Source organism: Mixophyes fleayi, chromosome 3 (genome assembly GCF_038048845.1).
Source record: "Mixophyes fleayi isolate aMixFle1 chromosome 3, aMixFle1.hap1, whole genome shotgun sequence".
Lineage (NCBI taxonomy): Eukaryota > Metazoa > Chordata > Amphibia > Anura > Limnodynastidae > Mixophyes > Mixophyes fleayi.
Genome location: NC_134404.1, coordinates 181,704,426 through 181,718,453, shown reverse-complemented (window position 1 = coordinate 181,718,453; position 14,028 = coordinate 181,704,426). Strand labels below are relative to the sequence as shown.

At 36.5% G+C, this 14,028-nt stretch overlaps 1 protein-coding gene across 3 annotated transcripts in view; it reads right to left on the bottom strand.

Moving 5' to 3' along the window:
- GRIK2 (glutamate ionotropic receptor kainate type subunit 2) overlaps positions 1-14,028 on the bottom strand; it is a 519,986-nt gene that overhangs the window by 294,355 nt on the left and 211,603 nt on the right. The gene's annotated exons all lie outside the window — the stretch shown is intronic.

Sequence of the window (14,028 nt, the reverse complement as noted above, 5' to 3'; positions counted from 1 at the left end):
TCACACATGTATCCTTTGTCCACAAGCTTTACTCAGACATGCCCCCCTCTGCCCACCTGCTTTACTCACACATGGCTCATTTACCCGCATACTTTACTCACACATACCCATCTGTCAACAGGCCTTACTCACACATACCACCTTGGCAAACATGCTTTACACAAACACGTCCCCTCTGCCCAGCAGCTTTACTCACACATGTCTACCTGTGATCCCATACCTTACTCATACATGTCCCCCTCTGACCAAATGCTTTACTCACACATGCCTTACGCAAACATGCTCCTTCTGCCCACATACTTTACACACACATGCTCTCCCTGCCCACATGCTTTATTTACAAATGCCCCCTCTGCAGACATGCTTTAATCACACATTCCCCCTCTGCCTACATGCTTTACACACACATGCCTCTTCCCCATCACACTACCCATTCTTCTTACCTTTTTCTCCACTAATGACTTCCAGCTGCACAGGATCATGAGGAATTCCAGCAACCTCCTGCATTGTGTACCATGTGACTGCTGCAGCCACATGATTTGGTGATGTCACAGTGACATCCGTATGGGATCTAGCTACTACCTTACAAAGATGGGGTGCAGGCAGCCTATCCAGTCCATGCATAGGCGGCCAGATCACATCACATACTACTCACTGCGGCTGCATAATGTATTCATAGTATATTGTACTACTGCAGTACAATATTCTATGTATGTATGATGCATGGACCACATAGGCTGCCTGCACTGCAATCCCACTGAACCACCAGCTGTAAAAACTAAAAACAAACTGGTGGTCTGCAGTGAAGGCCTAAAGCCCCCGGCATGCTTGGGCCCAGGTAATTAGTACCTTTCCCTAAACACCCCCACCTCTCTGCGCCCCTATATCTAAATACTTGTCTTTGTGCATGTTCATCTAATTGAATTGAACTCGAAACTGACCCTTACAGTACTTGAGGAATACAAGAAAGTTGATATTTTTACTTCTCAGTGAAAATTTGATTTTTGTTTATCCTTACTTCACTTTAGCAAATTATTTACAATTCGTATAATACACATGTAGTATAAGGACCCTAAACGCAAAAGTACACCATAAACTTTAATAAATCCGAAGCTTAATATATGTACCACATTGCTTATATTACCCATATATTGTTATGAATCTTAAATGGTATTTAATCATCTATTATATACTTTGCCTTTTTTGGGGGAGAAAGTGACCATATATATATTTTAATTCTATGGGCTTCAGGAGTCATTCATTTATTCCTAACAAAGATGGGGAAACTTATTCAAATGTAAAATGTGTTTGGTGTGCACAGTTTCATCTAAGTCCGGTTTTCACACATGAGTGGGGTCCTATTTGTTGTGGAAAACTGGATGGTTGTTTAAAACATGTGCTTAGTCGGTTATACAATTTTTTACATTAGATTGGGGACAGTCATAACAGCAAGCCCCAGGAAAAAGGGTCCCCAAGCTAAAATTAGGAAATTTACTCACTGTGTTACATTGACATGAATAGAGTCTCTGGCAATTAAATAGACACATAGGAACACAGTCCAGCATTGCCACAATGTTCTACTAGTACATGGCTGTGAATTACATTAACAGAGAATGCATGCTGTTTTCTCTCACTCATAAAAATACTATTTACACAGTTCCCAACTCAGGTTCTATATTCAGTTGTCAGTTACAGTTTCAGTACCTGACCTGCACTAAAAACATCTTCTGTGCAGTAAACAGTGTCACTAAGCTTTCTTGTCAATAAAGTCACAAGTGGGATTGGACTCTTTTTAAATGTTTTATGTTCTCGTCTGTTATTTAGCAATATGCTGTACAGGCAGTAATGTCTAAGAGACATGAACGTTCATGACGTGATTTAGAGCTGGATATAAGCTGCTGAGTAGCACTGGAGCTTTTCCCTACCTCCTTGTGCTGTGGGGTCCAGGGCAATGTGGAAAATATAGAAAAACATAGGGTACTGCAACTCAGTGAATATTAAAAGAGAAAACAATTGTTATATTGAGTAAGCACACACTTGTTACTTGTATGTGTTCTGTAACGTGCAATGGAAACATTTTTGGAAAGTTAAGTAAAGCCAAGTAAAAGTTAACCCACTTGAATTGCAGTTAATAGAGAACACAATTCCTAGTTTGTGTCACAGAATCTTGTTTGAGAATCGTGACAACCAGTTTTCAAATCTTTTATTTCTAGTTTAAACAGAAGAAAAACGTTTACAAATACTTTTTTGGGTTTAAACAGAAAGCAATCTTGTCAATTACATGGGAGTAGTTCCTGCATTAAGTTCAAAAAGCTATTTTAGAACCACCAATTTGTTCAAATTACAATGCATACTAAACCACACATGTATGTGAAAATACAGCCTATAAGTGGGGTCATGATTAGAATACCAACATGTAACAAAACAAATGTCAAGAGTGTATATTGCTAGTCAAAAATATTTACATAATTTTTTCACAGCAAAACTAAGAAATGACTTGGATGGTATGTGAATATCTTATTGGTGTTGACATACATTTCCCACTAATGAATAATTCAGTCACCCAAAATGTTTTTGTCAAGGTCTGTGGATAGTAAGGCCATGCGCATCACATGAAGAAGAAGGTGACATTCCTAGTACAAAGACCTATGTAGATAACATGTATTTACAGATCATACATAAGTCTCACCATTGTGTACTGCGCTTTGTTTTCCCATTGCACTGATTACAAACCTCAAACCACACAGAGACTCCTGAAACTCCTAAGACTCCTGAAAATTAAAAGCTTTACTCACAGTTTGCCCAGTCATTTTGCCTTGGAATTGTCAGACTTGGGCTGTTTAATTTTCCATTACAGGTTAAGATTTCCATTTGCCTGGATATGATATCTGGATGGACTATCCAGTTGTGACTCCTAACTTTAGTACCAATCATAAGCAGTAACATTATTAGCCAAGTTTTATGCAAGAATCATTTACAGGGGTTTGTTTATAATGTTGTCAACATGTATATTATAGGGCAGATTTTTTTTTTTTTTAAAGAAAGCATTAAAACAATTATTTTGCAGTAACATACAGTATATTAAACACTCTATTTCTGTACTGAATAAAATACATTAAGTAAAAAGAGTGTTTTAGTTAACTAATGTTTCAAACTCTGTATCACCCCTCTGCAGCAGATTAGGAGGGAGCTGGTGCTTTAACAGAGCAGACAGATGGTGACTGATGGAGATGGTTGAAATTCAGCTTAATGTAAGCAATTTTAAAATCAATTTGTGAATCAGTCCAGATTTGCTTAAGATTTGCTGCATAATGTACACCCCTCTGGAGAATTAGGCCAATAGCAGTGAATGGAATGTATAAGCCAATTGGCAAGGACCAACAGGTCACATGTCTATACATAGATAAAAGAAGTTTTATAGCATCTCTGGCTCATTGTTCCTGGAGCTTTTGCTAAAGTGAAACCTCTCTGAATGCTTTTTGTGATTATGACATGAGCAGTGGCCTAGCCTATTACTGATCTAGCCTCCACTTCACTCACTTGTCAGTAATTAAAGCCCTTATTGCATTGGAAAGCCACAATATCAAGTTCATTGTACTGAATTTGCTTATAGATCTGCATTAAGCACATACAATTAATTACTAGTTAGCCCGGATTGGTTTAAATGATAATGACATTTGTGAAATCCTTTCATACCCTTTTTTCAAATCATGGCACAGTGCTTTCATTATGTAGTCACACCATTGCGGCCATTGAGGACAATATGTCAGGTCCTGGCAGTGGTGAAAACAAAATACATCTGTAGCATATTTATCACTACAAGTAAGAGCCAGTGACTATTAGCATGAATTTGAGGATGAGGGTGAGCAATCAATTCAGCAGGCAGATGAGAAGTCGAAAAAAAATGCCTGCTACCAACTGACAAGCCCAAATCTCACCACTCTACGCTTCTCCAAATATAATGTGCAGGAATATGTCAAAGACAAAGTGAAAAGGATAATACAATAACAGACAGCCCTTATGCTGCTAGCTCTACATCACCTGCATGCTTTTAAAACAAGCGTCAAGAAAGTACCTAATTCAAGAATTAAAAAAATACATTATCTAAAAGACCATTTGCCATTGCAAAGTGAAAAGCATCAGTTTGGAAGTGTTTTCAGAGTGACAGTAATACGGATACATTGCCAATGGTCAAGTGAGTAGTATGTGCACTTACAGTCAGTCGAAGGTCCCTGGGGAACAAAGCTCAAAATGTCCACCCTGATGCAACATATAGGACAGCAGCATAATCTCTTTTGGGAGAAACCCAAAAATGGATAAACTAGATGGCAGTTTTAAAAATAAAAATGAGCATGTTAATTGTACATCTAGCGTTGTTGTCCTTGCTGGTGGTGATGAGGGTGATGATAATGTTCATGTTGATATTTCTGCAACTGAAGCTGCACATGACAATTATAAAGTGCAATCTGTAAAGTCATCATCACTTAATGTTTGCATTAATCCCATTGGATAAATTACAAAACAGTCGTAACCATTGTCACCAACCATCACTGCTGGAATTATTAGTCAAACCAAAAAAGTAGAGAAGGACACGGTCTAGAGCACTCTCCCTAAACATGCACTTAGCAATAATGATAGCTTAAGAAATTAAACCTTTCATGTTTGTTGAACCTGTGTTATTTTGGGAATTGATGGCTAGTGAATACTCGAGATGATATATATCTAGTTGTGACAATTTCCATAGATATCGTATAATATACTAGGAAGTTGATGGGAAAATTGTAGCTGCGATCAGGGAATGAGACCAAAATTGAAGCAAATTGTGATGTGCAAGCAGAATAAAATAAATAAATAACATTCACAGTGATTGATTGTTCAGATATATATAAATGTGACTGAACTTTGGCAAACAAAATGTCTTGGAAATATAACCCTAGTGTTTATTTCTTACTCAAAGCAGGGCCATGATGTCAACACAGCTGAAATGACGGTAGTCTCAGCTTGTATCAAATCCCATTTGGACACTGTTCTAAAAAATGTGGGCGTGGCTTTAGTTGTCTGTAATTAACTTGGAGAGGTAATACTTTATTTTTTAAAATAAAGTTGCAGTGAAATATCAGGCTGACATTAAATGATGTAAAACATTAAATGACCTTTGTGATTCCTATGAGAAAATTTCAAGTTTGGGGTTTAGCAATCCTTTAAAATGAGGAAAGGCGATAAATTAGCATAATTGACTTTTTAGTAGTAGTACTAGTAGTAGCAGTAGTGGTAGTAGCAGTAGTTGTAATTGTAGTATGTAGTAGTAATTGTAGTAGTAGTAGAAGTAGTAGTAGAAGTAGTTGTAATATTAGTAGTAGTAGTAGTTGTAATATTAGTAGTAGAAGTAGTAGTATTTTATTTTTTGCATCTCGTGCTTTCATTTGCCAATGTCATTTCAAACCTCTTTCACTAGAATTATCCTTCCATGACTAGTTTCAGCTTTTTGACTTGCTTCAGATCTCATTTGGACACTGTTGTAAAAATGTGGGAGTTGCATACGCTGTCAGTAATTACTTGGAGAGGTACTTTAGAAGAGTATTCTAAAGAGATTTTTGCCTGTATTATAAAACAGAGCATATGTGTATATCTGACGAAAGAATATTTATAATCCAACATTCTATAATTCACATTCAATACTGTGACTATTTTATTTTAGAGTACTGTTCTGCTAATGCAAACTGACTGCGACCGTGATATCACCTTGCAGATGGTGTTTATCTCAAAGCCTAATTCACTGTTTTGATGTATTTGCAGTTTTGCAGTAGAATGCGCTTTTGTATGTGTTATTGGAGTTTTGCATAGTTTTTAGAAGGTAACGGCCTTCCATGGGATTTGGAATACCTTTCCAAATCCCATGGAAGGCCTTATCCTTCTAAAAAATACACTATTATCTCAGAGCTGGAGAAGTATTGGTATCTACCTAGATTTTTAAATAGGGTACATCTTGCGCCTTTAAGTTGTACTTTGCAGTGAAGCACATTTCTAGGTGCACTTTGCTCAATGTAAAACAAAGTTTCACATGCAAAGTGTCATGTGTAATAGAGACAGTGGCAATGTCTTCTCATTTTCATGATTAATTAAAACCATAAATAAGGCTAAGGCAAATAGTATTTTAGGAGAAAACTGAAAAGTTGTATTTAATTGAAGTGGTTATAAAGTGGTAGAAGGTTGTACTATTGATGTGACATTTACATACACAGTATGTCTTCAGATTTTTCCACCTCAATTCGAGACCAGAAAGTAGGCAAGCACCTTAACGTGTGCCGGGCAGACCATCTACACATATGGGTGCAAAATAATGGTGTTTTACGCTGTCCATCAAGTGTGCTTTCTAAATGAGGTGCAGTGTGTTTTGTAAAAAAGAGCAAGTGTTTTTGCACTATATGGTGGGGAGATTTGCATTATTCCTAAGCATAGTGATTTTGACACAATTATGTGCTTTGAGGGGTAGATTCAATTAGCCATGTTGTTCTTTAAAACAATGCAGGCTGCTCATTATTACCATTGCTACGGTAATGGCTGTACATTATTACCATTACTACAGTAATTTCTCTGCGGATTTAGATCATTTAGATCATAGAGCTGCGAGCAAAAATGCGGAGAAATTACTGTAATAACGGTAGCAGGGCTGCCATCAGGGGGGTACGGGGGGTACTGTTGTACCGGGCCCGGGCTCACCAGGTAGCCCAGTACAACAGCTCAGCACAGACTTACCTGGGGCCCGCCGCTGGTCTCCGCTATTCTGTCTTCAGCCTGGCTGTCACCGTGACAGCCAGGCACCAGGATCCGATCGCAGGGGTGGAGGATTCATTCCCCCTGCGATCATGTGCTCTGCCTGTGACAGATCATATGATCGCAGGGGGAATGATTCCTCCACCCCTGCGATCGGATCGTGGTGCCTGGTGACAGCCAGGCAGAAGACAGAATAGCGGAGACCAGCGGTGGGCCCCCAGGTAAGTATGAAAGTATGTGTTGCTCATGGGGGGGGGCGCTCATGAGGGGGGGGCCCGGGTGGAGGGCGGGGCCCAGGTGGCACAGGGGGCCCGTACTGGGCCTGATTTTTTCAGAAGGCGGCCCTGAACGGTAGTAATGTGCAGCCCGCGTTGTTCTAAAGAACAAAGCGGCCTAGTTGAATCTACTCCTAAGACTGCTATGCTCATGAGATATTAAAATTGGAGATTTTTCACAAAGTAAAATTAATTTTAAACCATATTGGATTTTTTATGATCTACTGCTTTAACTGGGTTTTCATTTGTTCATATGAGGTGTATTAGGTGGAGCAACAATATATTTAGGTACAGATAAATCAATGTGTTTGAAAATAAGAAAAACACTTGATATAGCAATTGAATTAAAGGCAGCCATGTCAACTTATTTTCCTGAATTACATAACAAATTTATTATTCTTTGGTTTGTGAACCTAAATAAGCAAAGCGGGAGTTATGGCACAAAATGAAGCATACTAATCAGCAATTTTAATCTGGTTGTAAATGACCACTTGTGACTTTTCAAACAAGACAATGATCATTATTTGAAGCAGGATACATGACAACATGCATTTTTTGAATTGTACAACACAATTAACAAGATGACTTTTCCTTCCAGGAAATATTGGCTTGAGGTTTCTTATTTATTATAGAAATTATGTTTTAAATAAATGTTGTCATTTATAGAGCTTCAACATTATAAAAACAGAACAACACATGCTCATTACAAAGCGTGCAGTAAAATGTACTTAAAATTTTAACGATGAAAGTGATGCTTACTAAAACTAATTTATTACTTTGAATAATTACATAAAATTTATTAAGACTTTAAAGTTTTGCAATATAATAAAGAATGCAGCATACTTTCAATTAAAGATTAACTTAACACTGAAAATAACACAAAGAAATGTATTACCATAAGCACATTTTATTTACTTGTATATTTCCTATAAAGTGAGTCCTACTGAAGATCATTTTTCTATAAAGTGAGTAGTGATGTAAAAATAATGATCAAATATAAATTATATAAATCATGCTAATAAATACATATTGGTGCAGCAATATCATCAATTTAGTTTTAGAAAATCTAATTCAAATATCTAAGCCTAATTTAGGTTATAAGGATAATTGGAATCACCTTCAATTTCTATATGTGGCATCAAACCATTGTATTTATAATTTAGCAAAAGAAGATTTGCATCACTTATGAGTCCCCCTACAATTCACAAAAATAAATAAAATGCTATAATGCTTGTCTCTGTATTTTGCATGGAATTAGTCATAATTAGTAAATCCTCCCTACTTTCCGTTTACCCACCCCACAAATTGCAGAGACCAATCTTTGGGGGAAATTCAATTCTGTACTGTGCCGTAGTTTGCCTGCAGAACGGTTGTGAAGGCATTAAGCGTTGATGTATTTTCACTGATTTTTCTTTTGCACCCATAGATGAATGCAGAAAAATCAGTGATGTTCGTCTACCGTTGTACACGGAAATTAGCGTAGACAGACACCACAGCGATATCTGGAAGTTTATCGTGAGAAATTGAATTCCCCCCTATGAGAGTTGCACTATGATTTCAAATTGAATAAATTGTTAAAATAAAAAATAAAGTTAATAAAGTTTGTGGTATATGTTAATATTTCGAATCTTTACCTACATTTATTTGTGCATTCTACATATAAGGCCTAATGTCTTTCTCTTGCCAGAAAGATATGGGTGAAAATATTCAATTAATTCTGAAAGTTGGACAATTTTCTGAGATTTGCTGCTGGCAAATTTGTGAATCTGATTTATCACAAATTGGGAAATAGATAACACCTATTGGAGATGTCTAATGTGGCTGCAAATATTGATAACTAAGCTGTTGGTCCAGCATTCAGAATATTGAAGGGCCCACCATGATTTCTGCCCTTGGCCCCATTTTGTCTACAGATTATTTTCTAAACTACCTGCAAACACAGTCTGGCTGGGAAAGCAACCTCAAATTTATTTTCTCATGGAGAAACGAACTATGCCAACCTTACAGTGGGTAGAATCAACCCTCTGATGCATCATTCTGCTAACTTCAAGAGTGACAAATTGAAGTGCTATATTCTGTATCAGAATTATGATGCCTTATGCCTATGTGTCATCTGATTATGGTATATTGTTTGACGTCATAATAATAGGAAATTTATTAAAACTGTGAGCCAGACAGTAGTAGTTGCAGGTAGTTTATCTAAAAAGCTTTAGCTGCAGGAAAAAAATATTGCATTAATAAATACCCGCATATCCCTGTTACAATTACTGTATGCCTAAAATCTGTTAGACTGTTGGCATCATCTTTCAGAATTCTGCATACCTCCCAACACTGCGGCTATTCAGGACAAAGAGTGATGGAGCGTCAACAAGCTCCTGGGTGTGTACCTTGTGCTTCTCAAGGACTATGGCAGCATATTACTAGCTACTCCTCACTTAAAAGACCATGTAATTGCAGTGCACACTTGTTCACCGCTGCATTGCTATGAAGAGCAGCATTGAATGGATTTATACATGCAACCAATTATTTTGGCCAATTGGGACAAAGCTGTGTGTGTTCTGATTATAATATTAACCCCATTAAACATTACCAGGATTCACACCTAGTGTATACAATACTAGCCAATACGCTGGAAGTACAAATCTAAATCTAATATAAGTTACAAAGTCACAGCACAACAAATAAGATGGTCAACACAACAATCAAAAACTCAATGCATTTATAGCCATTATGAAGTTGTCCAAAATAAGAAACAATATCAAATACACATACATCAATTGTATATATGTAGACAGAAGAAATATTTCATGTTTCCCAAAACCTTTAACACAAAAGACAAATTAAGGTGGATTTTTAAGTATTGTTATAATGAATTTATGAATGTTTTGTCTTCCTTGAAACATTGTTATTAAATAACTAATAAAATATCCTTCATGTTAACATGTTAGGCATGTAAAAAGCCCCCATAATAATCCTGACAACCTCAATTATAATGTGTATTAAAAGTATATCTTACTTGTGTACCATTTATGTGGCATTTTCACATCACTCATTAATGGCAATCTAGCAGGATTAAGAAGAATAAGAAGCAGAATAAGAAGACTCATTCACTTAACATAGAAATTTATAGACATGATACAAGTTTTTGGGGTGTTCAAGTGCTCTATTTATAATTATTTACTCAGAAAAGGCATTTGAAAGCAGTTCTGATTAAATTGGATTTCAGAGATTTCAGTCCTAAGTGCTTTGCACTCTTTCCCCTGAGCGAGAGTCCTACACTCAGAATTTCTCTTGGACAAGTTCTCAATTACCAGTGATATCCATCAGGAATATTTACTTTCAACTTTAATTTTTGGTTCCGTCATGAAGCATCTAGAAAGCAAACAAGGTTTAACACTTTCATTAAATGTATGCGGGGTAAGGACAATTCAAATAAAATAGAGATGTTTTCAATTCATATTATTATAGCTTTTTCAGACCTAGTATTTCCTATGCTACATATTAAAAAGTAGTTAAATAGTCTTACAAGAATTTATGGATCCAAAGAGAAAACAGCTACGAACAACTACTGCTAGGTATTGAGCATAAAGTGACAAGTAGTGTCATTGTGAAATAAACCTGTACCCAGGAGCATGGGATTGAGAAATAGGGCTGGGAAAACAGGACTATAGATGCTAAAGATGAGGCCGAAGGTGCAATTATTGAAAAGCAAACGTGAGGACAGAGGGACCTGCTCATAAGAGCTTAGAGCCTAGAGGAAAGTTAGTGTGACAAAGTGTGGCACTGAGTGGGGGAGTAGAGGTGGTTGCAGAGAAAAATTTTTTAGGAAGAGGACTGGTAGGCTTAAATGAAGAGATAAGTTTTTAGGGCACATTTGAAGCATTGGAGACTAGTGAACATTGTAATAGGGCATGGAGTGCATTTCAAAGTTGGGAAGCAGCACAGGAGAAGTCTTAGAGGCAGATGTGCAGAAGTAATCAGTGTGAAAATTAGGCAGTGGCCATTGGCAGAACAGAGGGAATTAGAGGGAATGTTGGTAGAAATAAAATTGGAGATGTAGGAGAGGGAGGAGTGGCTGACAGCTTTGTATGTGTGGGTGAGAAGTTTGAACTGAATTCTGCAGAAGATGGGGAGCCAGAAAAGCAATTGGCAGAGATAGAGTGATGAGAGAGGAAAATTGGTTGGACAGAGGCATTGAGGACAGACTGAAGTGAGGAGATGCGGGAGAGAGGAAGGCCAGAGAGCTAATAACCTAAGCAAGAGATAAAAAGGGAGTGAATGAGAGTTTTCATTACTCCCATTGTGAGAAAGGGCTGGATCCTGGAGATGCTGTGAAGGTGGAGGTGGCATGATTTCGGTGAGTGACTGAATGTGGGTTGTGAATGAATGGAAAGAGTCATGAATGACACCAAGGCAGTGGACTTGAAAGAATGGAGGGTACTGCTGTCAACCGATATGGAGAGGAAGGGAAGTGAGGGGACACAGGGGGTGTAAGACAATTATTCCCATTTTAGGCATATTACATGTCAGAATGCACTAGGGCATTCCAAAATGAGATCTGGAGATACAAGAGATGAGGGAGGGAGAGAGGTTAGGGGAGGAGTAATGTGGGTAATTAAATGTGGGTATTGTCAGTGTCCAAGTGATATTGGAGGTCAAAGGAGCTGATAAGATCTCCAAGGTAGGAGGTGTAGAGGCAATACTGAAAGGTGGCAAGAATATAACAAAATCACTAATATTGCCATCCTTGATGGCAAAAATATCATTCCTTCAAAAAAATATCCTTATGAATAGAAAAATTACCACATAAAGAAATATAACTATCACATAATGCTAGATAAAGTCACCAAATTAGAGTATTCCATTAACAATAAAATCAACAGTTCTATAATCCATGAAACAGCTTTAAATTTGTACACTAAAATAGTTGAAATTCCAAATTTTAAATAAACACGTGACAATAAAATGAATGGTTAGCACTGAAATTGCCACAGACTCGTATATATTTAATGGAGGTAAAGGGAAGCTACTGTCATAGTTCTTCAACATATTGTCTGGGAATGAAATTAATGTTTCTACTACACAGTGGTTAAAACGTCTTTGAAAACATTTTTTTAATAACTTACCTATTTAATCATACAGTACATAAGGATGCATTTATTCAGTATTTAAATTGTGCATTGTATTAACCTGTATTTGCAACATTTTGATGATTTGTGGTTCTTAACTAAAATGTGTATATTTGCAAAATTAAAAAAAAAAATCATGCAAAATAATTTCTACTTTCATTGGGACCACAAATTAAAATTTTCTTTCTTTTTTCAATCGTATATTTCTAATATATTGTATAGCTCAAGATAATATGGAGACAATGGAGCTACATGTTTTTCAGAATTTGACATTTTTACTTTATGATCACATTGGTTTAATAGTATATATTATTATTTCCACTTCACAATCACCTAGATTGAGCAAAAGGCATGCCATTAAAGTAATGGCCCAATCCTGATTGCTAAAATCTATCTATTTTGCAATCCTAACAGATGTGTAGACGAAGGCCAGGTCAAGAATGTCGAGGAAAATTGTTGAATTTGTACTGATTTGGGTATCCATAATATAAAGCTATTTAAAAACTATGCACTTGTACATTTAACAACTACAAACCTCATATGTTATATTTAAACACTAAAAAAACAAATAGCTGAAGATTTAGCTGTATTTGTACACTAACCTGAGAAACAAATTTGGCTCCAAGAGAAAAATGATTACAGTGAAGAGAATAGTGCACAGATAAATAGGGATGAGTTTCACTTTGACAAAATAAACCTTTTTCATTGGTAATCAATAAATAATGCACAATTTGATAGAAAATCCAACAATATGACAATAGTGGTGTGTGCTGTAACCTTCTTCCTATGCTATTTCCAGACTGTTGATTGTAAGTGCTTCTGACAAGAGGTAGAGTAAATACATTCATCAGTCATCATTCTGTAGTTTACCACAAATTTCTTATATAAATTTGTTATATTTTTATTGTTGCTATTTTGTAATCTTATTCCACTTTTTACTACTGGAGGTGTGACTGTTCTTCCATTTTATTTTGCTGCCTTTGTAATTTTAAATTGGCAAAAACTGAATACAGATTTTAGTTTAGAAAAGTATAATTGATGTGAAGGAATTACCTACCAATATTACCTATGGGTCAAACTCTGAGTCCACCATAATATGTAACATTCTCCCTATCTTCTCAGCTAAGTAGGCTGTTTGTAGCTATTCCTTTTTTCCAAGCTCTTGCACAGCTTTGCACATTTTCCAAATCTGTAACAGTGTCTAGCTCCATAGTTCTTAACTGTTATGACCCTATAACATTCCTGATTTTCATTTGCATACCTGCTTCTATGGCTGTATAACTTCTATTGGTAGTATATATAAACACTGTTCTGTCTAAGCTGAGTAAATTCTGACATCTGGCTATAGCACTGTAAGACTATTTAGTCTGATATTTTAATATCTGACTCTTGTGCTACGTCACAGCCTTCCTCTCATAACTTTCTTTTCTCATACAATGATTATTTTTGGTCCCCAGTATACTTCCCTCTCCTACCAATTCCTCATTGAATGTGTCATCCACTCAATCCCTTCTGTTTATCCTCTTGATTGCTTGACACTAACATGTTATCAGTACCCTTCAGCTTTCCTCTGAATCTCTAACCGAATGTCCATCTGAGTCAGTTATCATTTTGTCCTACCTCCATCTAACACTGTACACTCCTGTTATTGTCAGCCATGTCCTCAAATTCAGTCTCTGCTACCGGTAAATGTTACACCCTGTCATACATGTCCTGATAATTGAACACTGAATGAAAATATTTCCTTGACTCTTTTATAGAGTCATATCACTTAAGAGTAAGAGGTACATTAAAAGGAAAAATTAAATGTGGGTAAAAAGATTATCCTGTAATTGCGGTGACAACATTTT